The sequence below is a fragment of the Dermochelys coriacea genome, chromosome 5 (genome assembly GCF_009764565.3).
Source record: "Dermochelys coriacea isolate rDerCor1 chromosome 5, rDerCor1.pri.v4, whole genome shotgun sequence".
Lineage (NCBI taxonomy): Eukaryota > Metazoa > Chordata > Testudines > Dermochelyidae > Dermochelys > Dermochelys coriacea.
In genome coordinates this window covers 36,407,470-36,434,783 of record NC_050072.1, presented here as the reverse complement: position 1 = coordinate 36,434,783, position 27,314 = coordinate 36,407,470, and the positions used below count along the sequence as shown (strand labels likewise).

Below are 27,314 nucleotides of genomic sequence, written 5' to 3'. Positions count from 1 at the left end.
CAGAGTACAAAATGCTTCCATTGACAAAATCTTATGGAAAGTGTATTATTTGTGTGATATTTTACATAGCAACGTGACAGATTTTTAAACCCGGTCTGATGTAATTAGCTCTAATTTAGAGATGGGTCCAATCCAAAACAAGGATCTGGAAACCTCTGAACTGAGGGAAGTTTGGATCCTGATGTGAAATTTGTGGTTTGGGGCCCTGTCTAACTAAGACCAAGAAGGAGGCTGTCTAGCTTGGCTTCTAGCTGCTATGCAATCTCCTTTGTTTTGAAGAGAACACTGCTTTCTTTTCCCTTGCTATAGCATTATAAAGCAAGACACAAGAACCTTATTCCCCACTGGTTGCTCGCCTTCTGCTGCAGTGAAATCTGAAAAATTCCTCATGATTCTTTACATGTGTTGATGCTGCAAAGTTCACAAAATCCAAACTCTCTAGTAATTTGTTAAATTTTTATGAAGTTAATTAAATGATATGAAAATTCCTGTTCTGGCTAAAATTTACAAAATTCACAAAAGACCTGCTGGGTCCATTTTTGTTAGACAGCAAAACCTCATTCAAGTTGTCTTACTCATATAACTTTCCAGATGGTTTCCAGATGGTTTTAGGATTTCAAAATAGCAGCTATATACTGTAAATGAAGAAGGGGAAAATTACAGTTGAAGCTATGTGCAATATTTTTAGAGACATGCAGACGTGAGGTCGGTCACTCATTCCTGGTGAGGGAGAAATATCGGAAGCCTGTACAGGAAATGTTTGCGTGAAATATTATTCAACTTCTTCTTTGCTTGCAACTTTTGTATATTTCTGCACATCATGGGCTCAGTCATGCGAACGCCTTCAGATCCCGCTGACTGAGTTGAGCCCCCTTCAATGGGAGCTGAGAATATAGCTGAGGTGTGCACACATGTTATGGGGTAACCAAAGCTCTATCAAGGAAAGTCAAGGGCATGCTCCCACATAAACCTCAGAGGGGGAAAAAAAAAGACTAGCCACATAGCCAGTGTTCTGTGGCCACATTCAATAGTTCAACGAGTTTCCCTCAGCAAAAGCAGATCAGTGGCATAAAAGTGAACTGCCTCATTACTACTGGTGAACTTTAAAAGGTCTGGAATCTCATTTCTATGCTTTTTTAGCCCAAGGAGTTTCACATAAGCTCTGGAACTATGGTGAGAGCAGCTTTCTTATGAGATTTCTAGTCCTTTGTGATTTGAGCTGTGTGAGCTGCCAGCACCTTTGCACAGATGATGTGGGAGATCTGCTTGCTCTTCCCACAGAAAGGGCAGTAATTGTTGCACACAGAGGCCATCCTTACACTTCAGGAGGCCTCAAAAATGCTGAATCTGGAGGTTCCTCATGCAGGTCATTCAGCTTGTTTACAGCTGGTCCTGTAATAATAAATTGGTCCTGGCCAAGTTTACCTCTGCATGGCCAGGGATGGATTAGTTTAACAATACATGACATTTGTGTTGCAGTTTTCATCCAGAGTTCTCAAAAGAAAGGATCATCATCTACATTTTACAGATGGGAAGATGGATGTACAGGCAGATGAGGTGCTCTAGCCACAGCCACAAACAGTAGGTCAGTAGTAGAGCCAGGACCAAAATCCCATTTCTCCAGACTTCCAGTCCAGTGCCCAGTATGCTGGACCACGGTATCCTCTTAATAGTAAATTGGGCCTGGAGCCATCAAAAGTTCAGTGTCTTCCCCCCCCCCACCCCAAAATCGTGTTGAAATTTCCCATTATACTGATACGGGAGGATGAATTTGCAATACAATGTATATCTGGTGTTACGTACAGAAAAACTACATTAAAAGAATGTTAAAGTTGCAAAGTCAATCCCTCAAAAATTAGGAAATGTCAGAATTAACTGTGCAATCTTAATTTGGCCCCTCGTGTGTATGCCTTATGAAACAGTCTTTAAATACACGCTCACACTCTGTTTTTTCCATAGTGCCTCATTCACTAAATGAGCAACTATTCAATATTTTATTTTCTCTTCATTGTTCAGCATGTGGCTGTGACCCAAGAAGCCCCTAATGCCAACTGATTCTGGTATGTGTAAATATATATTCTGGTTCTCCAAAGAATGTCATGTGAGGTCTTAAATGAAAGCCAGGGTCACACTGGTCATTAATACCATTGAGAAATATATGTACAGATACTATATAAGGAGTTGTGTATGTATACATAAATAAGTTTTAAAGTCTGTATCAAGACAGAGTTGGCAAACTGTTTTTTTTGTCAGACAAAAGATGTTTCTTCATCTGCCTCTCTGAGGTGTAAATTAAGCATTGTACATTAACACAGAGTATTCACATTTGAAGTCAACACAGAGATGTGAAATCAAAAGAAGTAGCAAACAGGAAAAATAAGCCCTGAATGGTTATCCTAACTCTGATGTTACCCCAAAATCTCTGTTATAGAATAATAAGGTGACATAAATAACAGGTTCAACTCCTACCAGCATCTATCAACTGGGAGAGTTAGAAATCTGTGTGCCTCCTGCCTGTGTTGCATTGAAATAAAGGATAGAGGGAATATAACCTTAAACAGAAAGATTTATTAAGGGAATGTTACAACTGGGGGAAGATTCACTAAGGGGATCACTTACAAATACCCAAGAATAGATTCCAGCAAGGGGCATAAACCATCCCTGGGTTAAACTAATGAAGTGCTTGAAAAACAATTACTGTCCCTTTTCTACTGCAGATGGAGGTCACCGGCAACTGATAGTCCATCTCAGAATCTCAGGAATATCTGAGGATCTGGATCTCTATTGCCGAAGCAGGAGATCAACAGATCTGGACTTCACTGGATCCTTTGATGGAACACAGGAATCAGGTAAGTATCAAAGTCCTTGGCAGGTGTTAGTAGCTGAAGTCTTGATCTGATAACCGCGCAAAGAAACTGAATGTGGCTGCCTTATATGCTCTCTATGCTGCAAATTCCTGAGGCACGCTCTGGCAGACACTTCCCCCAACCAGTTCCAGCCAGCTCTCAGTCCCTCAAGTTCTGGTGGGAAACAGAGTTTTGGCAGGAAAATGCCATGAAAGGTTACCAAGATGGAGTTCAAACCCTTGCTACCACATGCGCCATTTTGAATTGCAGCAACATTAATTATAATACATAACAAAGATATAATCATACATGAATAACAGTTTACGCTGACTACAGACAATGAACTTTGGGAATATGAGTAGTCAGCAAAGAACACACCCTTTTATCCTGCATCTAGAAAGTAAACAGACAACACATTTACTTTCATGAAAGTGGGATCACAACCAGCCTTGGTTGAAACACTGCAGAGGGCACTGAGGGATGAGAGAAACTTCTTTAGACAGGAGGTTAGCCTGTTAAATTTAGTCTCTAAAAACCATGTGATGATTTTGTTTTATATGGAACCTTTTGTTTCCATTATCCTTATCATTTGAATCTTTGATAATAAATATATGCTTGTCTTCACTATAAATATATCTAAGTGCTATGATCTGGTGCTGATCCTGAGTTGAACCATACGTGGATAATGGGCTGCAATCCATTGCCACGTTCACTACACACCTTCTCAACTTCTTCAACAAATGAGTCATGGCTCCTATAAGTCTCTTTTACTACCCAGATCTGACTCATTCCCTGAGCACTGTACATTCTGGGCACAAAATGAGGGAGGGGTGGTATGGAAGAATAGGATGTGATCATGTAATTAAATACTGTATCTTAATGCGTATACACAAGGTGGCTGAATTAAGGATGCACAGGCAATCTTAATTCTGGCATTTCCTAACTTTTGAGAGCCAGACTTTGCAACCTGAATATTTTTAATATATTTTTTTGGGGTGTAAAATATATGTGTAGGTTGAAATTTTCAAAACAATCTAACTGATTTAGATTCATATCTTAAATTGAAATTAATGAGTGAAATCCTGGCCCCACTGAAGTCAATAACTAAATTCCTACTGATTTTGTGAGTGCCAGGATTTTATGCAATGTTCCTGGACTGCTTTGAAAATCTCAGTCAGATTACATGGCTTTTTCCCTAGAGATCACTAGTAAGCCAGGATGAAAGTTGGGATCACTTAGAATCATGGAATCATAGAATATCAGGGTTGTAAGGGACCTCAAGAGGTCATCTAGTCCAACCTCCTGCTCAAAGCAGGACCAATCCCCAACTAAATCATCCCAGCCAGCGCTTTGTCAAGCCTGACCTTAAAAACCTCTAAGGAAGGAGATTCCACCACCTCCCTAGGTAACCCATTCCAGTGCTTCACCACCCTCATAGTGAAAAGGTTTTTCCTAATATCCAACCTAAACCATCCCCACTGCAACTTTAGACCATTATTCTTTGTTCTGTCATCTGGTACCACTAAGAATAGTCTAGATCCATCCTCTTTGGAACCCCCTTTCAGGTAGTTGAAAGCACCTATCAAATCCCCCCTTCTCTTCTGCAGACTAAATAATCCCAGTTCCCTCAGCCTCTCCTCATAAATTGTGTGCTCCAGCCCCCAAATCATTTTTGTTGCCCTCTGCTGGACTCTTTCCAATTTTTACACATCCTTCTTGTAGTGTGGACACAGTACTCCAGATGTGGCCTCACCAATGCTGAATAGAGGGGAATGATCATGTCCCTCAATCTGCTGGCAATGCCCCTACTTATACAGCCCAAAATACCATTAGCCTTCTTGGCAACAAGGGCACACTGTTGACTCATCCAGCTTCTCGTCCACTGTAACCCCTAGGTCCTTTTCTGCAGAGCTGCTGCCTAGCCACTCAGTCCCTAGTCTGTAGCAGTGCATGGGATTCTTCCATCCTAAGTGCAGGACTCTGCATTTTGTCCTTGTTGAACCTCATCAGATTTCTTTTGGCCCAATCCTTTAATTTGTCTAGGTCCCTCTGTATCCTATCCCTACCCTCCAGTATATCTACCACTCCTCCCAGTTTAGCGTCATCTGCAAACTTGCTGAGGGTGCAATCCACGCCATCCTCCAGATCATTAATGAAGATATTAAACAAAACCGGCCCCAGGACCAACCCTTAGGGCACTCTGCTTGATACCAGCTGCCAACTAGACATGGAGCCATTGATCACTTTGCTAGGTGTTGACTGAAGTGGGCTTGCCTGTCCATATTTATTTTTGGTTTTGTTTTAAATATTTTATGTTTTTCTTATCATTGTGATTATTTTATTTCAATAGCACATATACGCTTCAATCATATGGCCCCATTGTGCCAGGCACTGAACAAACACTTAGTGGGAGAGCGTCTCTGTCTAGAATTTTTACAATCTAAATAGACACGATAGACAAAGGGTGAAAGAAAGCAAATATTATTGCCCCTCTTTACAGGTGAGGAAACTGAGGCATGGAGAGATTAAGTGACTTGCCTACAGTCAGATAGGAAGTTTGGCATACAACCAAGAATTGCATGCAGTTCTCATCCATACCCATCTAGTCCTTTACCACAAGATTATGCTTTTATTGCTTTCGTTCACTTCAGAAATGTTACATTTTTGGATGGGTTGTTTTTTGTTTTTGTTATTTTTGTTTCCAAAAATACAATTAGAAGCTCAGACTGATTTAATATTGACTTATAAAATCACATTGGAAATATGGTCTTATAAAAAAAATTCTCATGCACTATGTGTTTTACCTTTTTACATCAAATGTGCAGCGCCATTACACATGAGGTGAAATGCTCAGCTATAACCCTGAATCTCTGTAGAGAGCCATCCAACCCTGAGACAGTGTTCTTATTAGCTTGAAGAAAAAGAGTACTTGTGGCACCTTAGAGACTAACAAATTTATTTGAGCATAAGCTTTCGTGAGCTACAGCTCACTTCATCGGATGCATTCCATTATCAGCTTGATTGCTTAGAAGCTTAGGTAGAGATGACTCAGTGTTTTCCCACCACCACTAACTAGTTGAACTTGACAGCACTAAAACCATTATGTTAGAAATAGCCATTAGCAAAGTACCAGTTTAGTTTGAAAAAGTAAATAGCTTTTAACCCATATACCAGGAAAAATCCCAGCTAATATTTTCCCTTTTAAAAAAAAAAAACCGTTGACATTAAAAGCTGTAATATATACTCAGGCCAGGATGTACATATTCTGATTTGTGTTTGTTACACAATGGCTGTAGCACATGAACTGTGGATTCTACTTACTTTAAGGCTCTAAGACCAGAGACCAGCCAATTGTATCTCAAAAATAGTACATCTTTATTTTATAAAGTGGATTGAACTATCTTCAATAGGTTCAGGTTTTAACAAACTGCCTCCTTAGTTTCCTTTGCTTCCTGCTGGCCAAATCCCTGATTTTTTTTTTTTAATCTCATGATTTTTAAGATAATCTAATGACATATTTTGGAAACTGACTCATGATTTTTGAATGCTTAATAATGCTGCCATTTGATGCATATAAGTGAGAAACAAAAAATAGAAAACTAATTTTGCTGCTTCCCCCAATCGACACCCTGAGAAGCTGCAGTACTGAATTTGTGCCACCATGTGGTGATTCAAAAGGCTATAAATTAGCAGCATGCTTGAGCCCACTTTCTTGATTCCAAGATGGCATTTGCTAACTGATACTCTTATCATGGCTTGTTACTCTGACCCATGTTCTGTGAGTGGGACCTGGACATAAAGATTAACCTCTTACCAACAATCCTATGAATCACACCCTTATTATAGGAGGAAACCAGTTCTGTGATGTGCACCTTGCAGAGGGTTTCTCCTCTCTTTCCCATGCAGTTTCATACTACAGCTTTCAGGAAATGATTAGGGTACTCTTCTAAGTTAACCCTTTAGTGAGCCTTACCTTTAGTTCTTTCACTGTTAGTGGCAGATTGCTATGTCACCATGTTTAGAACTGTCTTTGTTTCTCTACAAGAGCTAGATCCTCAGCTGGTATAAATTGTCATAGCTCTGTTGACTTCATTGGAGCTATAACATTAACAGCAACTGAGGATCTGCCCTTAAGGACATAGTTTTAAGTGAATATCTACATATGAATATCCTACAAAACATTCATACTCTTAATAGAAAACTCGTGCCTATATGTGTGTGTGTATATATATAATATAATGTGTAGGTATCTATATGTGTATAATGCATTGTTTAAAAGTATAAAGTATGATGTGTGAATATGGGAATCAGGATTCGGATTTTGTGTGTACTGTTTGTATATTGCTGTGCTTCTGAGATTTATAGCACAAAAGGTTAGGCAACCAAGAGTCTGTAATTTACATATATAAACTAAATATTTCATAAGATTGGTGCATTAGCTAATTTTTATGACATGTCATTTCAATAAGGACATTGCTTTATTTCATGGAAGGTTTTCCCATAGATAATAGTTGTTAGCTGGCTGAGTTGGAATCTGACAGGATTAAGGAAATCTAAACTGAAAGCTGGTTTTGTGCAAGGAAGCATAATGTGACTGTTGTTACAAGAGGCAATGTGGGATGTTTGTGCACAAATGCATGACAGGAGGGTTTGCTTGTAGCTGTATCCATAAGTGCAGTTTAGCAGAGCTCAGAGCTCATGTCTCACAGGGCAAGCATCATGTGATTTTTTTGTAATGTCCTGTTTGTGTAAATATGGTTATGCTTTTACTTTCCATAGTTTTCAGGTACTGATTGTTTTTAAGTCTAGATAGAATGACAAGGGCCAATACTGCAGATCAACTCCTCAAAAAGAAATCAATGTAGATCATTATATATGAGTGAGTGACATCTAAAGAAATTCAAATGCATGCTGCCCTGCAGTTAGCAGTGACTGACCTAGATAGAGTGATGTGTCCTATCAAAACCACAGCGGCTCTGATATTCAAAATTTGAATCTAAAACCTGTTGGTTTTACTTTGTCTGAGCAAGATGAGCTCTGCAATTTTTTCTAACTGAACAGGTGCATTAAAAAACAACAGTTTCAACTGAAATACTGGGAGGCCAGCTCTTCATTCTGAGACACTAGTGCAGCTCCTGCTTAAGTCAACAGGTGCACTGTATAACTCCTGGAGGGTAGAATGTATCCATTAATAACCATAACGTGTGCTCTTAGAGGTTTTGCAATAAGGGGAAATTCATCATAGAAACCAAATTTAAATTAGTTTCATGTTAGAAAAGGCTTCACCATCTGTACTAATGTGTAAATATGGGCTGATTCTACACTCATCCTGGTTTTACACTGGTGCAACTCCACTGATAGCAATTATTTCATATATGCTAGCATATGTTAGCACAGAGTCAGGCTCAGTATTTCACAGAATCATAGAACTGGAAGGGACCTCAAGAGGTCATCTAATGCAGTCCCCTGCACTCAAGGCAGGACTAAGTATTATCTAGACCATCCCTGACAGGTGTTTGTCCAACCTGCTCTTAAAAATCCCCAATGATGGAGATTCCACCACCTCCCTAGGCAATATATTCCAGTGCTTAACCACTCTGACGGTTAAAAGTTTTTTCTAATGTCCAACCTAAACCGCCCTTGCTGCAATTTAAGCCCATTGCTTCTTGTCCTATCCTTAGAGGTTAAGGAGAACAATTTTTCTCCCTCCTCCTTGTAACAACCTTTTATGTACTTGAAAACTGTTATCATGTCCCCTCTGTCTTCTCTTCTCCAGACTAAAAAACCCATTTTTTTTCAATCTTCCCTCATAGGTCATGTTTTCTAGACCTTTAGTCATTTTTGTTGCTCTTCTCTGGACTTTCTTCAATTTGTCCACAGCTTTCCTGAAATGTGGCACCCAGAACTGGACACAATATGGTGTACTCCTTCCTAGGCAGTCATTTTCCATTTTGTATGTGTGCAACTGATTGTTCCTTCCTAAGTAGAATACTTTGCATTTGTCCTTATTGAATTCCATCCTATTTACTTCAGACCATTTCTCCAGGTTGTCCAGATCATTTTGAATATTAATCCTATCTTCCAAAGCACTTGCAATCCCCCCCAGCTTGGTATCGTCCGCAGATGTTATAAATGTACTCTCTCTATGCCATTAACTAAATCATTGATGAAGATATTTAACAGAATTGGACCCAGAACCGATCCCTGCGGGACCCCACTCGTTATGCCCTTCCAGCATGACTGTGAACCACTGATAACTATTCTCTGGGAACAATTTTCCAACCATTTATGCACCAACCTTATAGTAGCTCCAGCTAGGTTGTATTTCCCTAGTTTGTTTATGAGAAGGTCATGCGAGACAGTATCAAAAGCCTTACTAAAGTCAAGCTATACCACATCTATCACTTCTCCCCTATCCACAAGTCTTGTTACCCTGTCAAAGAAATCTATCAGGTTGGTCTGACACAGTTTTTCTTAACAAATCCATGCTGATGATTATTTATCACCTTATTATCTTCTAGGTGTTTGTAAATTGATGGAGTAAATAATTAAGCAATTATCTTTCCGGGTATAAAAGTTAAGCTGACTGATCTGTAATTCCCCAGGTTGTCCTTATTTCTCTTTTTATAGATGGGCCCTATATTTGCCCTTTTCCAGTCTTCTGGAATGTCTCCCATCTTCCATGACTTTTCAAAGATAATTGCTAATGGCTCAGATATCTCCTCAGTCAGCTCCTTGAGTATTCTAGGATGCATTTCATCAGGCCCTGTTGATTTAAAGACATCTAACTTGTCTAAGTAATTTTGACTTGTTCTTTCTCTATTTTAGACTCTGATCCTACCTCATTTTCACTGGCATTCACTATTTTAGATGTCCCATTGTCACCAACCTTCTTGGTGAAAACCAAAACAAAGAAGTTATTAAGCATCTCTGCCATTTCCACATTTTCTGTTATTGTCTTTCCTCCCTCATCGAGTAATGGGCCTACTCTGTCCTTGGTCTTCCTCTTGCTTCTAGTGTATTTGTAGAATGTTTTCTTGTTGTGCCTTGGCTTTTCTAACTTTTGTCCTTGCATACTTGTGTTGCTTGTTTATATTCATCCTTTGTAGTTTGACCGAGTTTTCAGTTTTTGTAGGGCTCTCTTTTTGAATTTTAGATCATTGAAGATCTCCTGGTTAAGCCAGCGTGGTCTCTTGCCATACATCCTATCTTTACTATGCAGTGGGATAGTTTGCTTTTGTGCCCTTAATAATGTCTCTTTGAAAAACTGCCAACTGTCTTCAGTTGTGGGGAAGGGGGGTAATGGTATTGCCAGGCTTACTTCTGTGCTGCTGCTGGCGGCGGTGCTGACTTCAGAGCTGCTCTCCAACCACCCAGCTCCGAAGACAGCACAGAAGTAAGGGTGGCAATATTGTGAGCCCCCTACAATAGCCTTGTGACCCCTCCTCCTTTTGGATCGGGTCCCCCAGTTTGAGAAAAGCTGAGTCTTAAAAGCTTTGTTTATATTTTACTGTTTTTAAATATATATTTAAAACATATTAATGTTTTGTTACAATATCATGAAATTTAAGATTTAAATATCTGAAATTCAAGATTTTTTTAAATGCTATGGCTGTGAAATTTACAAAAATGGGCCGTGAATTTGGTAGGGCCCTACCTATGTGTGCCATGGTAGTACCTATGTGTGCCAAGCAGATGATGATTGCTGTGTGTGGGCTGATGTATCAATACAATAGCACTCCCTCTGTCTAGGCAGACTATTGCACCAGAGTTTACTAGGTCAGGTGCGGCTGTCAGTCAGTCAGTTTCTCTTTCCTGAGTCCCTCTGGGTTTGTAAGTTTTCTTTGCATACATGGTCAGCTTGTCCTGATGCCCAGGACCCTCTCAGAGAGTTAGTATAAAATAAGGTCCTGATCCCATTCTCATTGAAGACAATAGCAAAATTTCTGTTGACTTCTGCATCTTTAGAATTAGGCCCTGAAAGTAGAAAGTACACTGAACCCTACTTAAAGCAAAGGGTATTACTAAAGAAGAACTGCAGGACTGAACAGCTTCACAATGCAACTATTCTGGGATTTTAATACTCTGCCTTTGACCCATGAAAACATATTTACAGTAAAAATTCTATAAATATTGTTGGCTCCCTAGTAGAGTTCAGAAACTCCCTAGACTCCTAGCAAATAGAAACAGATGTCAATCTTGTATAGATTGACAGATTTAAGATAATAAGGGAGCATGATAATCATCCAGTCTGAATTCCTGCATAATACAGGATATGGAACTCCACCTAGTGATTCCTGCATCAAGCTTAATAACTTGTGGTTGAGCTAGACAATCTCTTTTAGACAGAAATCCAGTCTAGATTTAAAGACTGCAAGTGATGGGATTGTCTCTTATTTTGTGTTTGTACAGTGTCTAGAACAATGGGACCCAATCTCAGTTGAAGTCTCTAAGCACTATTGTAATGCAAGTAATAAAAATAATCCTGTCTCAGACAATAGCCAGGTTCCCAAACATGATTTTGTGTGTTCCCTGCAGCCATACTCCCATGTGCTGTGATTTCCCAGAGTACGTAGCATCAAGTCAGCATTTTGGCTCTGAGATCTCCTACTTTCGTCTTGTTGCGGGAAGTTGCTTTATTGATTCAGGCTTTCTTCCGAGTCTTTACAGAATCTGTTATACCAATATGGTGCAAATGGGAAACAAGCTACAACCAGTGCCAATTTTCAGATGAGAGGTAAAACTGTGAGGTCCTGATCTTATGTGGGCAATAAAAATCCCATAGCATTTCTGAAAAAGAAAAGAAAAAGTGTTTTGACCAAATTCCTGTTGCCTACCTAAATCCCCCACTGTCTCAGCCAGATAAGTTTTGTTCACTTCTTGTCCTAAACTGTTGTGAAGTCTTGCTGTTAAAGAGTTGCTACAATTCATTCTAGAAATGGCTGTATTTCCATGATGGATGAAGTGACCCAGAAATATATGTTGTATATCAGCTTAAGTCTGAAATACTTTAGGATCATAGCTTTCAGAGTAGCAGCCATGTTAGTCTGTATTCACAAAAAGAAAACGAGTACTTTTGGCACCTTAGAGACTAACTAATTTATTTGAGCATAAGCTTTCGTGAGCTACAGCTCACTTCATCGGATCACAGTTCCTGTATAAATGTAAGCTTTTGTTATAGGTGGGGCTGGTAGCACTGCCAATTATTAAAGTTACCCAACACTTCCCATTTTAAGAGCCTGTTTTCACTTACTTATAACTCAAACTTTAATCATTTGGGCTGAAATTTTCCAAGCCAGGTGTCTGCCTCAGGATGAATTTTTTTGAAGATTTTGGGAAAACAGTCTTCTGTTTCTGAGAATGAGAATAGGAAAAAATACATTGTTTTGCCCATGTTAAAAAAAAAAAAATCTGAAATCTCTGAAAATGCTTTGGACTAAGAACTCAAAATTTGGCAAGGAGGTGTCCTCTGTGTCAGGGGTGCATCTTTTACCATCCCCATGAAGATCAGCCCAAGTCAGAAGCCTTTTGAAAAATCATAATTGATGCATGCTCAAGAGGACATAGCAATGGAGAAAGGAACAAAGAGGGCAGGAGAATGAATAGAAAGAGGAAAGATAGTGCCAATACTACTTACAGGAAAAGTCAGGTAGTAAAATGACTGTACCTAATCAGGCGAGGAGTCTGGGTAAAGCCAGGCAGAAACAACTAAGATGTCTGTACACCAGTGCAAGGTGCCTGGGTAACAAAATGGAGGAACTAGAACTACTGGTGTAGGAAGTGAAACCAGATATATAATGTAGGCCTGGCTTGACATAAGTAACTTGCCTCATTTCTTAGGGGGCATAATTGGGAAGATGAGTGAAAGGTTGAGTTGTAAATAGGGGCCTGACAAACAGTATGTTGGTGTCAGGATATCTGTGCTAGCTAAGATAAGCAGCAACACCTTAATGCTAGGGACTATAGACAAGATAAACCTGGAATGTAAAGATCAAGTTCCACGTGAACAGTACATGGACAGAGCATTCTGAACAGGGATTGGTTCCAGCAAAGTAACCAAGCCAATCCAAAAATATGTGATTTAATGTATATCAGTGGTTTTCAACCAGGCATCTGGGGCCCCCTGGGGGGCCGCAAGCAGATTTCAGGGGGTCTGCCAAGCAGGGCCAGTGTTAGTCTTGCTGGGGCCCAAGGAAGAAAGCCGAAGCCGCGTTGTGCAGCGTTGAAGGCTAGTGCCCTGAGCCCTGCAACCTAGGGCTGAAGCCGAAGCCTGAGCAACTTAGCTTCACAGTGACCCCTGTGGTGTGGGGCCCCAGGCAATTGCCCTGCTTGCTACCCCCTAACACCGGCCCTGGCTTTTATATGCAGAAAAAGAGTTGTTGTTCCAAAAGTGGGCTATGGACTTTTTATAGCATGTTGGGGGGGGGGGGGAGCTCAGAAAAAAAAAATGTTGAAAACCCCTGATATATAGCAAATGCAATATAATGTGTACATGTATATGAAGGAAGAGGTTGTCCATGTAACTTTGGATATGTGGTACACCTTATACCCACCCCTTACACGTGAGTTTGATCAACTAAGCGTAGCTTTCTGTATGCCAAATAAAGGAATCTGAGTGAGGAAATCCAGAGTCAAACTGCATGTTTTGGATTCCAGAGAACTGGATGAAGTGTTCTTCTAGAACTGGACTAGTTGTTCTGGATAAGCCGAGTGGAAAAGGTCTTGGAGGGAATCCCAATGTATAGGGATAACGGAAACAGGGTGGAATAGTAGTCATAACTGGAATAGTTACTGAAAGATATGTGCTGTTCAGAAAAGACAGAAAGGTAAGGATGGTAGATAGCATATATTAGTGATGAGGTAGAATGTAAAAATTAGAAGTGATGGAATGCATAAAACCGTTTGGGTCAAAATCACTTTGGGGAAGAAAGGTAAGTGCTCCACTGAGGTAGTGCTTGGGGTCTGCTACAGACCCCAAGGGATCCAATTTGGCTATGGATAGAGACCTCTTTTAATATTTTTAATGAAATAAATACTACTGGGAATTGTGTGATTATGGGACACTTTAATTTCCCAGATATAAACTGGAGGACAAGATAATGATAGGGTCCAAATATTCCTGGATGTGATAGCTGAATAGTCACCTAACCAACAAGAGGTGATGCCAGTTTAGATTTAGCATTAGTAAGTAGTGAGGATCTCAGAGAAGAATTGATTGTAAAGGACAAACTTGGTTCGAGTGATCATGAGTTGAGTCAGTTTAAACTAAATGGAGAGAGAAACAAAAATAGGTCTACAGATAAGTGTAATGGGATGTATAAACCCCGTACCAGTGATGGAGGGGTTAAAGAGCTGCTGTGGGCAAGGCTGGCCCCTCCCCCCCTGTAAAGGGTGGACTAAGGGCTTAAAAACAGGAAATTGGGCAGCTCTGTGAGAGAAAATGGCAGCTCTAAAGCTCCCAAGGGAGACCCCTGGAAGCTTTCAGGAAGCCATTTACCAGCCCCCTCTTCCCTTTGTCTCCCCCCCCAACTAAAAGGAGACAGTGGCTCTGGTAAACTGGATGGGTAGGATAGGTTCAGCAAGCTTCAAGGTATGCCGTTAGGCAGTTGGTAGCACTACTCTCTACCCCTTTCAGGGTTAGGGAGTTTGAGACCATACCAAAGGGACTAGGGGAGTAGGAACCAAGAGCTCCATCCCCTTCAAACACAAGAGAATTATTTAACTAAGTTTGTATCATAGGGACCCCTACTTAGACTGGTGGGGGTGCCTTAAGGACTTTTCAGTGTCTGTACAGTGAGAGTCATCCATCAGCAGCTCGAGAACTGTGATACTACGGTCCTTGATTTCAAAAGAGCAAACTTTAAAAATTAAGGGAATTAATTAGGGAAGGGGACTGGACTGAAGTACTCAAGGATTTAAATATGGAGCAGGCTTGGAATTACATTGTCAAAGTTGCAGAAACTATCTGAAGCCTACATCACAAGTGAGGGGGAAAAAAATTGTATGGAAGGGTTGGTCTGCAGTTTGATGTTTGTTTAAGAGAAAGCAGAGAGTCTGCAAGGAGTGGAAGAAGGGATGGATCAGCAAGGAAAGCTATCTCTTGGAGATCAGAAATTACAGGGAAATGTGAGAACTGTGAAAAGACAAGCAGAGCTTGATCTTGCAAAGGAAATGAAAACTAATAGTAACAAATTCTTTAGCCATATAAAAAGAAAAAAACAAGGAAAGAAGAAGTGGGGCTGCTAAGCACTGAGGATGGGGTGAAGTGTAAAGATAATCTCGTTATGGCCCAGTACCTAAGTGAATACTTTGCCTCAATTTTTAATAAGGGTAACGAGAAGCTTGGGGGAAGTAGCAGGGTATCTACAATATGGAAGTAGAAATGACCTTATCCATGGTGGAAGCCAATCTCAAACAGCTTAATAGGACCAAACTGGGGGGGTCCAGATAATCTCCATATAAGAATATTAAAGTAAATTGCACAAGCCCAACAGCAGCAATTTTTAATTAATCCAAAAACTCAGCGCTCATACCCTATTACCAGAAAATTGTAAATAGAGTACCTATATTTAAGAAAAGGGGGAAAAAAAGTGATCAGGGAAACTAGTAGTTCATTAGTTTGACCTCATTATATGCAAGGTCTTAGAACAAATTTTGAAAGAGAGAGTAATTAAAGAGGTAAATGTAAACTGGGATAAAATACAATGTGTTTGTACAATAGGTATGTAACCCTTCTGCCCATCAGAGTTGGCAGTAAAAAGGGCCGGGTTAAGTATCTAGGGGTTCCATTCCAATAACACAATGCAAAAGCAGCTCGAGCCTCCACCCAGTGACCTGGAACAAATATATGCCACCCCCGCTGGGCACCTTCCCCTCTTGCAAGCACGGAGTCTGAGTGTAGCAAAAGCCTTTTAATAACAGAAAGAAACAATGTGGCATTATGTTGGGGAAACTCCACCACCAGGATTCATAACACAACCCATGAGCAAAAACCCACCCCAAGCAAATTGGGGCATGTCCTTTCACTTTGGTTCTTGAGTCCAGCAACCCAAAGTCCCAAAAGTCCAACAACCCAAAGGTCTCTGTCCCTGGTCAGTGCAGTGCCAGAGTTTGAAAGTTTATCTGCAGTTTTACCTCCCAACCTGGATGAAGATGGGGGGATTAAGGAGTTAAGCCGATTGCTCCACCTCTCCATGGGGCTTGGCTCCGCTCCACCAACTGTCCCATGAATTGCTCAGCTCTGCGAGCCGCCCCAATGAGCCGCCCCAGCCACCCCCATGAACTGCTCCGCTCTGCCAGCTGTCCCATGAGCCACTGCAGCCAAACTGCACCACTCTGCTCTGCCAGCAATCCCATGAGCCACGCCAGCCGTCCCCACAAATTGCTCCACAATATATCTTCAAGCCCCCCGCTGCTTAACACATCACTCAGTGACTTCAGCTCTTAATAAGTTTAGTTCATGTGTGAGTTCAGCTTGTAGGAGGGGAGCCTCGCCGCTGGTGCACCATTGGCCCAAAGTGAATTCAGCTCAACAGCCTGTAACTAGACTCCTAATGAAATCAAAATTAGCTCTGATATTCCACAGTGGAGAGAGGAGGTAGTGTAATTAGTATGTAAGGCCCATACCACCAGCTATTACTACCTATCCCCAGCCTCTCTCAATTCACTGAATTTTGGAACCCATGTCCCTTGCCAAGCGAGTGCTACGTAGTTGATGGCGAGTCCCTCCATCATTCTTCCTGCCCCAATAACAGAGAAACTGGGGATCCCACAGCAGCCAAAGTGACCATTTGGGCAGCTATGGACTCGTGCTAAGCGGGGTGGGTGTGCCTATGCAAATGAGATCAGCCCCTGAAGTTCTTTTCCACAACTTGCCACAACTCACCACCAGCTGTCAGGATGGAGCTCATCCTGACTCTGCTTCCAGGTAGATTGTTCTAACTTGATTTCTTTCATCCATTCTGTATCCCTAATCCTGACATGGGATGCCCTACTCTTGTAAATTCTAAAGTTGCCTGGGGACCCCGTACCCTTTGTAATCCTAATTATAGACTAAGGAAGCCCTACTCACTGTATTTCTAACCCTAGCCTGGGCAGCACTACACTATGTAACACTAACCTTAACCCTACTCTAAAGGTTGCCTGGGAAACCCTAACCTCTGTAACCAGAACCCTAGGTCAGGGAGTCCAACACTCTGTATCCCTAGCCCTAGCAAGGGAAACCCTACTATCCATTTCCCTATCTGTAGCCCAGGGAGTCTTATACTCTGTATGCCCAACCCCAGACCAATACCAATGTTGGCACAAGAACAAATAATACAAACTAGCCACCAAGTTTAGGCTTGAAATGAGAGAAAAGTTTCTAACCAACAGAGGAGTGAAGTTCTGGAACAGCCTTCCCAGGAGTGTAGTGGGGGCACAAAATTTAACTTTTTTTAAGGTGCATCGTGATAAATTTATGGAGGAGATGGTATGATAAGATTGCCTACAATGGCATATGCCCCATCAACAAATATCTCCAATGACCGGAGATGGGCCATTGGAGGGCTCTGAGTTACTTCACATAATTCTTTCCCAGGTGTCTGGCTGATGGTTTTGCCCATTGCCATATTTGGGGTCAGGAAGGAATTTCCCCCAAGTCAGATTGGCAGAGATCCTGTGGATTTTTTGCCTTCCTCTGCAGTATGGGGCATGGGTCACTTGCTGGTCTGAATTAGAGTAAATGGTGGATTCTTTGTAACTTGAAAGCTTTAAATCAAGACAGAAAATGCAGGAGATCTAACTGAGCTGGAGGTTAGGCATACAGTGTGTAGGGCCATAGATTATGGACCTACTGCAGGAGTGGGTGGGTGAGGTTCTGTGACCTGCAGTGTACAAGAGGTCAGACTAGATAGTCCTGATGGTCCCTTCTGGCATTAAAGTCTATATGTCTATGCTCAGTAGAGACTTCTTAGATTTGAGCATACAATTTCCTCACATTCCTTCTCCACTGGACATGTTGAAGCAAATGTCCTTGAATTTTAGTTAAGGCTGCATAACAAGATACTTTCTTGTTTGTTTTTTAATTCTGGTAGATTATACTAGTGGATTTATCAGATTAATTATAAAAATAAATGAAGGTTATTTCAATTTAGAAAAACAGAAGAAAGACAGCTTTGTCCCAACCTTTCTTACCATAGAAGACTCTTTTAAGGGAAGCAGTCCCTTTTACACTTCAGGAACATGCAACAGATTGAGCAAACTGCCAAAAATACACGAGTCTTATGCACTGAAATAATATCTAATATTACTGAACTGTAATGAAAGTAGCTCATATTCAGAGAGCAAAGATACTATATTGGACAAAAGACTAATGGAAATTATCCCTATCTTGTGCTCAGCCAAGTCAGTAGATTCAAGTGCATCATTGTGCCAGGAGTGGTTGATTTGAAAGACTTCATTATTGAGCAGTTAATGCTTTACAGCAGCAGGTACTGGAACAATGAAAGTGTACTAACTTCCAAAGACTATATCTTACAAGGTTTCTGTAAATGACTTCTGTTCCCAAATTTTCCTTTCAGAATCTAAAAAAAATAAATAGATTCAAAACCAGATCATAACCTGGATTCTGAAAAAGGAGTCCATTTTGGATTAAAACAAGCACCTTCCCTATTATTATTATTCTGTGTTTTTAATTTATACATTTGCCTGGTTGGTCACACATGTAAGCCAAACCAAATATTACATCATGCTCTTTTTCATACAAGGGTGTGTGTGTGTGTGTGTGTGTGTGTGTGTGTGTGTGTGAAAGAGAGGGATGTATGGATGGATGATAACCCATAGAGTTATACTAGCAACTAACTTTTTCCCCAAAGGATCCTAAATCACATGCAGAAGAAGTGCAATCACATTTGGAGTGGAATACAGCAACTGTTTAACAGCACAAGAATAGGAAGTGAAGACTATCTTATCCAACTAAAAGTACAATTGGCATTTTCAAGTAAGCATAACAGTTTACCCAACTGAGAATTAGGCACACACATAGGGTAAACATTCCTAATTGTTTAGTGGCCTCAAGTAACAAGGATTTTACCTTCTGACTTACCAGTATTTGTTTATTTCTTATCCAAATTGATCCCTAAGTGTTCCCTCCCCATACTGTATACTGCACATGCAATTCTTCCAAGCTGTTGGCTAGATCCTGAGCCTCATGAAGGCTTAACGCCACTTTTTAACTAGTGAGAGGATCATTCACTTGTAGTGGGTCCTCCACCACTACCCCATTATACATGCAGAAGGGGGCTTGGCCAGAATGCTGTTTCATTCAGCTAGTCCCAAGCTGTAGTAATGGCCCCTGGAGAACGTTGGCAACTGATATAAGATGGGGCAACCATCAATCTGGTCTATCTCACACCACCAGCAGATAGGGAGCTAGACCCTTTTCCCACTTTCTTCTACTTCTGAGCATGGGTCAAGTACAGCTAAACCAATCCAGAGTATGTGCACTATTTTCCCTATAACGACCAAAAGAAACTATGGTAAAAGGATACCATTATACCATTAAAGGATACCCACAGGCCATCTAATTTTCATGTGGGTTGCTGTTGTTGTGGTTGTTAAATTCATGTTGAAGATACAACATAAATTTGGTGAGGGTGGGTATCAGATTCAAAATTTTTATTTTTACAGCTAAAACGGGGGTTATGTATTTTATGACACATCTCATTGTGTATAGAAGCTGATCATATTTTTAAGGAGCTAAACAAATTACAACAGGAACAAAACAGCGATTTAGAGGGTGAGGTGACTAATCGTAAAAATGGAACTTTATCCCGAAAGCTCCTATATGCCAACCAGTCTCGCCATGCACAATGCCCTCAGAGCAAGGACCATCCCAGGGCTTCAGGGGATGAGCAGGACTTTCCTTACAATTGCTCGTCTCAGCTGCTGGGACAGCTGTGGTACCAGAATTGAAAGCAGGCAGATCAGTCTCTCCTGCACTCTCAGTGCCTCCCAGCATTGTGCTTAGGAAGCATAGAAGAGAAAGAGGAAGCCGCTTTACTGGGATGCAGAGGGGACAAGGGCCAGGTTAAGGTCACAGAGACAGGGTCCGCAGGCTAGGGTTAAGGCTACAAAGATTAGATCTCCCAGGGATAGGGACGCACAGGGTAGAGCTGCTGGGGCTAGGGTTCGGTTTCTAGAGGGTAGGGCTCCCCAGACTAGGTTGAGGGATACAGAGAGATAGGGCTTCCTGGCCTAGGGTTAGGGTTACAGAGGGTTACAGAGGATCAGACTCTTCTGGTTCGGGTTACAGAGAGTAGGGCTCTCAGGGTTAGGGTTCCGGAGGGTAGGGCTCTCCGAGTTATACTTAGGGTTACAGAGGGTGAAGCTCCACAGGCTACAGTTATGGTTAGAAAAGTTGGGGCCTACCAGGTTAATGATAGGATAGTAGAAGGTAAGGCTCTCAGGGTTAGGATTCTAGAGGACAGGGCTCCCTGGATAATGTTTGGGTTACAGAGGGTTGCGCTTGCTGATGTAGGGTTAGGGTTACAGAAGGTAGGGCTCTTCAGTTTAGGGTTAGGGTTACAGCGGGTAAGGCTCCCTGGCCTAGAGTTAAGGATACAGAGGGTAAGCCTCTCCAGATTAGAGTTATGTTTAAAAAGAGTTGGGGTCTCTGAGCTATGGTTGGGGAGACAGAATGTTGGGGTTCCTGGTTTAGTATTAGTGTTACAGAGAGGGTAGGGCTGCCCAGCCTAGGATTAGGGTTACAGAAAGTAGGGCTCCCCAGTGGAATGTTAGGGTTACTGAGGGTAGGGTTCCTGGTTAAAGAGGATATGGTTCCCTGGAGTATAGTTAAGGTTACAGAGGATAGAGCTCACCCAAGTAGGATTACGGTTAAAGAGGGTAGGACTAGCCAGGCTATGGTTAGGGTTACAGAGTGTAGGCTCCCTGTGCAGGGCTATCTGGCCTTGGGTTAGAAATACAGAGGATAGGGCTCCCCAGCCTATTATACAGAGGGTGGGGCTCCCTGGGCTAGGGTTTGGTTTCGGGTTGCAGAGGGTAGGGTAACCTGTGCTATGATTATGGATACAAAGAGTAGGGCTGCCTGGGCTAGGGTTAGAGTTACAGAGCACAGGGCTCCCTGGGCTAGGGTTAAAGTTACTAAAGTTAGGATAAGGCCTCCCAGCCTAAGGATAGTGTTACAGTGGTAGGGCTAGCTGGGCTTGTGTTAGGGATACCGAGGCTGGGACTCCCCCACCTAGAGTTAGGGTTAAAGAAGGGTCGAGCACTCCAGTTTAGGGTTAAGTTTATAGAGAGTTAGGCTCAGCATACTTGGGTTAGGATTACGGAGGATAGGGTGTGCCCAGCTTGGATTAGGTATACAGAGGGGTAGGCCTCCCTGAGCTAGGGTTAGGATTACAATGGTAGGACTCTCTAAGATAGTGTTAGGGTTACAGAGTGTAGTGCTCCCAGGCCTAGGCTTAGAGTTAGTTAGAGCCCCAGAGGGTAGGGCTCCCTGGACTAACGTTAGTTATACAGAGGGTAGGGCTCCGCAGGCTGGGGTTAGGGTTACACAGGCTACGGCTCCCGGGGTTATGGATACGGAGAGTACGGTTCCCTGGGCTAGGGTTAGGGTTAAAGAAGGTAGGGCTCTCTCTTCTATGGTTAGTTATACAGGGGATAGGGCTCGTGGGCTATGGGTATAATTAAAGAGGGTAGGGCTGCCTGGGCTAGGGTTAGAGTTAAAAGAAATAGGGTTCTGTGTATTAGGGTTAAGATTGCAGAGGCAGGGCTCCCCACATTACGGTTACGGTTCCAGTGACTAGGGTTCCCAGGGCTAGGGTTAGGGTTAGGGTTACATAGGATAAGTTCTTGAGCTATGGTAGGGTTAGAAAGGGTAAGGCTTGCCCAGCTCAGTTAGACAGAGCTAAGGGGAGGGAGAACTGAGATCTGAAGAGGTGCCCAGGATGGGTTGGTGGAGATTGGGACTAGATGTGGAGAGCCCAGGACTGCCAAAGTGTGAAGTCTGGTATGTCTTAACTTTTGAGTGCTTGAATTTGCAACTCTATCATTCTGTTAATTTTGTTTCTCATTATTGTTAAGATTTAGTTTTGTTCACGACACTTGTATGTATTAATTGCCTCACTTATTCCAAGAAGTTCTTTAATAATTATTAAATCGAGGGAAGCAGTGCAAGGTAATCACCCAGTCATATTAAAGAAGGGGAGCTTGCAAGATATCAGCAATTAGGTGGAAACTTTGTCTAAAGAGATACCTGAACTTTCCTAACCAAATCTAACCCATATCTAAACCAAACACTATTTTTAATTGCACGATGATACAAAGAGAAGCTGTACCGTAGCTATGTCCCAAATGTGTTTGTAAGGCACCAGGGTAAGGTTGTATGAATTACAGCACTTCCTTACACTTCCTTGGCACTTCCGTAGTGTTCCTTTCATTACTCCACCCATAGCCTCCCGAATTCTGACAACAACCCAGTCAGGAGGGAGGATTGCGATGATTACAGGCTGCCTGGTGAAATTAATGAATCGGAAAGAGAATATGCTTTGCACAATGAGAAACAGTGCTAGTTTCCGAAAGCCTGTGGAGAAGCTATTTACAATTGTGTCTTCTATGTAAGCATTAGTTGTATGGATCTGAAATTTGATAAGGGTGAATCTAAGATCCGTGTCACCTTCTCTGGCAATTTGTATTACAAAAGGCTTCTATAATTCAGTGAAAAGCAGAGAATGGATAGTGATGTGCACTAAAACACTATTATATAGGAATGGGCACAATGACAAAATGTTCTCCGTGCCAAATTGCAGAAAGACTGTCTGGGACAGCAGGATAGGAGTTCATTTTTAGCCATTCAGTGCTGCTGTACACCATCTATTCTTTTTTCCAGCGCCCTCTTCACACTAAACTCTCTTACCTGGAGGGATTGGAGAGAAGGATCACCTTTGATGTGATTAAATGCATGTATTCGTGGTCTTTTAGCTCTATCGCTTACAAGGTCAGAGAAGATAACCACGTTGTCATATTGTCAGTTGTATGTACATATGTCATATTGTATGTACAGTGATGCAAGGCTAGAAATTACAAGATCCCCAGCAGGCATAAATTGATGTTGGTCCAATAAAGTCAATGGAGCTTCACCAATTTACAGCAGTTGAGAATCTACCCCTAATTTTTTTCTCTAGATCTTTCCAAACAATTAAGTTAAATCAAATATAAAACAGTTATGAGAATATTTGTGTTATCAGACAAAATGGACAGCATTTTTTTTTTGCAATCTTTTTAAACTATAGAGTTATTGTGACGTTTTAGTTCACCGCCAAGTTTGGAGTTATTCACAATATCAGCTAAGAAATTGAATCTATTTTTAAATGGTTTTGTTTCAAACTCTGTTTTTAAATCAATGAGAGGATCTAGTCTATTTCTAGATATTTCCCCCATTAGTTTCTCAGCAACAACATCTAACTGTATTAATACAGCTGTCAGAAGGAGGCTGCACTATAAAATGTAGCCTTTGTCAAGAGGGAAGAAAAGAAAATTTTATTAGTGTGCTGACCAGGACATTCCCACAAGTCGTTTGTTTCTCTGGTTTATATCATTGCTCAGATCTGAGTCCTGTCACTATTAATATGTATTTCTTTATGTTTAGTATTTTTTAATTTCTCTAATATAACAATCTGAAATAATTATGGAAACATATTAAACTAGAAGAGCATACTAAAGATCTTATTAAATGTATTCCTTCATTATCCAAAACAGATGTAGTATTGCGGGGGTCGGAGGAGCACTGATTAAGAATCCAAAGCTCCTTTCATCCATCTGCACAAATTGGCATGTTGTATGAAGAACTTTTTTGTTAGTTATAGATGGAGATGGGCTCAAAATAAAATTCCAAATCCAAACATCCTCTAATTTTGGAAAGGTTAAAATCTGGATCCAGATACAAAATTTGCAGCTAAAGCCTATAATTGTTATCCCTGTTTTAATGTTTGCTTGCTCTGTTTTTATACTGGTCAGTATGCAGCTAACCATGCCTCTGGTGTTCATCTAATCTGCATATAGCATTTACTACATGAGAAATGTGTAGCCAGCCCTATCCAGACAACAGGATACATATGCTTATATGTCCTAGAAGACATCATTGTTAGCCAGCTGCACATTGGGCCAACTTCATCAGGGGAAGGTTGGTCCTTTGCTCAAAGTGGGAAACAAAACTCACTCACTGTTCAGTGAGAATAGTAGAGATGTTCTGGGACGGACATACCCATATGATACAGCTAACCATTGCCCTACAATCATCTGTCATGATAAAGGGGTTCCCTGGATGGAAGGTGGGCTCACATTCATATGGCTAAGCTAGTGGTAAGCATACTTTGATACTCTGGATGCTTGTCTGAATTGACTATATTAATAATATACTTCACATTTTATGGCAATAACTTTAAAAAGTGGGGGTGCGAAGTTAGATTCTTATGTTAATATTTAGGCCCCTCCTGCTGCTCCTGCGCACCTCACCGAGTGTCCCTGCCTGCCCTGGGCAGAGAGCGGCTGCCCCCGGCAGTGCCGCGCTGCACTCCCTCACCGGCTACTGCCACAGCTGGCTACAAGGGAGCAGCACCAGGGGCAGGCTGAGGCAGCTGCTGCACCTGCGGAGGGAGGAGGGGAGGAGGCACATGCCAGCCCTCCCTGGCAGGCAACTCCACGGGGGAGCTTATCCTGGCTGGACCTCCGGGCGGGGAGGGTGCTTGGGTGAGGGTCATGCCAGGGAGGCTGGGGAGAGTCCTCCTCTCTCAGCCCCAGCCTTGAGGAAGCCTGCCTGCTGCACTCCAAACTGTTCATCCCTGGCCCAGCCCCGCACCCCAAACCTCTGTCCCAGCCCAGAGCCCACACCCAGCACCCAACCCCCCCCAGAGCCAGCATCCAAATCCCCTCCCGCACCCAACACCCCAACCCCCTCTCCCACCCCTCCTGCATCCCAATCCCCTGTCCCAGTCCAGAGCCTGCACCCAGCACCCAAACTCCCTCCCAGAGCCCACACCCCTCCTGCACCCAAACTCTTTCCCAGACCCTGCACCCCAAACCACCTCCTGCACCCTAACTCCGTCCCAGAGCCCACGTTCCTCTTGCACCCAAACTTCCTCCCAGAGCCTGCACCCCAAACCTCCTCCCACACCCACACACCCTCCCGGAGCCTTAGGCAGGTGTGTGTTTGGGGGCAGGACTTGGACCCATTCTGGGCACCACCAAAAATTATACAAACCTGCTGCCCCTCATCTTCACATTACCCTTATTGCAAATAAGAGTAAATATTAAATTTTCCCATTATACAAGACCTGGTGAACACATAATTTTGTACCAATATAATTGTGACAGTTAGGGGTATGTTTTTTTTTACCAACACAGTTATATTGGTACAACCCCAAGTGTGATCCCCCTAAAATGATATAAAGTTGTCTTAAACTGCTATAGCTTGTTCCTCTTCCCCTACAGAAATAAGGTATGCTGAAACTAGTCTATGCTATGAGCATATGTCAGCGTAGCTATGGCAGCATAGCACCCTAGTGTAGACACAGTGTACACTGAGAAAAGGAGTCTTTCTGTCTATGTAGGAACACCACCTCCTCAAACAATGTAGACACAGAACTACTAAACAGTGGCAGGTAACCTATCACATAAATCAACCTCGGTACCAGATGACTGCATAATAGCTAATGTAATGCCTATTTTAAAACGGGTTCCAGAGACATCCTGGCAACTGCAATCTGTTAAGCCTAACTTCAGTACCAGGCAAATTGGTTCCAAATATAGTGAAGAACAAAATTATCAGACACATAGATAAACACAATATGTTGGGGAAGAGTCAACAAAACTTTTGGAAAAGAAAAATCATACCTCACCAATCTATTAGAATTTTTTGAAGGAATCAACAAGCATGCACACAGGGTGATCCAATCAATGTAGTGTATTTGGACTTTCAGGAACCCTTTGACAAGGCCCCTCAGCAAAGGCTCTTAAACAAAGTAAGTCACACTGGGATAAGAGGTAAGGTCCTCTCGTGGATTAGTAACTGGTTAAAAGATAGGAAACAAAGGAAAGGAATAAATGGTCAGTTTTAACAATGGAGACAGGTAAATAGTGAGGTCCTGCAAGGATCTGTACTTGGACCTGTGTTGTTCAACATACTCATAAATTATCTGGAAATGGGGGTGAACCAAGCGGTGGCAAAATTAGCAGATGATAAAAAATTACTCAAGATAGTTAAGTGCAAAGCAGATTTTGAGGAGTTACAAAGGTATCTCACAAAACTGAGTGACTGGGCAACAAAATTGCAGATGAAATTCAATGCTGATAAGTGGACAGTAATACACATTGGAAAAACATAATCCCAACTAAATTTACAAAATGATCGGGATCTAAATTAGCTGTTACCACTCAAGAAAGAGATTATGGAGTCATCGTGGACAGTTCTCTGAAATTATCTGCTCGGTGTGCAGCAACAGTAGTCAAAAAATCTAACAGAATGTTAGGAACCATTAGGAAAGGGATCGATAATAAAACAGAAAATATAATGCCACTATATAAATCCATGGTATATCCACACCTTGAATACTGTGTGCAGGTCTGGTTGCCCCTTCTAAAAAAAAAAGTTATAATATTAGAATTGGAAAACAGAACAGAGAAGAGCAACAAAAATGTTTAGAGATATGGAGAGGTTAAAAAGACTGGGACTATTCTGGTTAATAAAGAGACGCCTAAGTGGGGATATAATAAAGGTCTATAAAATCATGACTGGTGTGAAGAAAGTGAATCGGAAGTGTTATTTACTTCTTCACATAACACAAGAACTAGCGGTCACTCAATGAAATTAATAGTCAGCAAGTTTAAAACAAATGAAAGGAAATACTTCTTCACACAATGCACAGTTAACCTGTATAATTCATTGCCATGTGATTCTGTGAAGGCCAAAATATAACTTGGTTCAAAAAAGAATTAGAAAAGTTCAAGGAAGATAGGTCCATCAATGGCTATCAGTGACGGCGGTCAGGAACACAACCCCATGCTCTGGGTGTCCCTGAAGCTCCAACTGCCAGAAGCTGGGAATGGGCAATGGGATGGATCACTTGATGATTACCTGTTCTGTTCATTTCCTCTGAAGCACCTGGCATTGGCTGCTATCGGAAGACAGGATATTGGGCTAGATGGACCATTGATCTGACCCAGTATGGCCGTTCTTATGTTCTTATGATGTTAGCTACATTGACAGAAGCACTTTTCCATCGGCATGGGAGTTGCATCTACACTGGGGTGGGGTGGGGGTGGGGTTGTTGCCATAGCTATGTCGGTCAGAGTTGTGGTTTTTCACACCCCTGACTAACGGAGCTATGCTGATATAACTTTTAAGTGTACATCAGGAATTTTTATACTTGTATAACTGTGTCCACACTAAGGAGGTGTACAACTTTTTTGTGT

General features: G+C 41.8%; 1 long non-coding RNA gene across 1 annotated transcript in view; it reads left to right on the top strand.

Moving 5' to 3' along the window:
• Positions 1–2,517: 2,517 nt before the first annotated feature.
• LOC122460265 overlaps positions 2,518–27,314 on the top strand; it is a 48,551-nt gene continuing 23,754 nt past the window's right edge. Inside the window, exon 1 of the long non-coding RNA XR_006281472.1 lies at positions 2,518–2,849. This is a non-coding gene — a long non-coding RNA (uncharacterized LOC122460265). The remainder of the gene's footprint in view (positions 2,850–27,314) is intronic.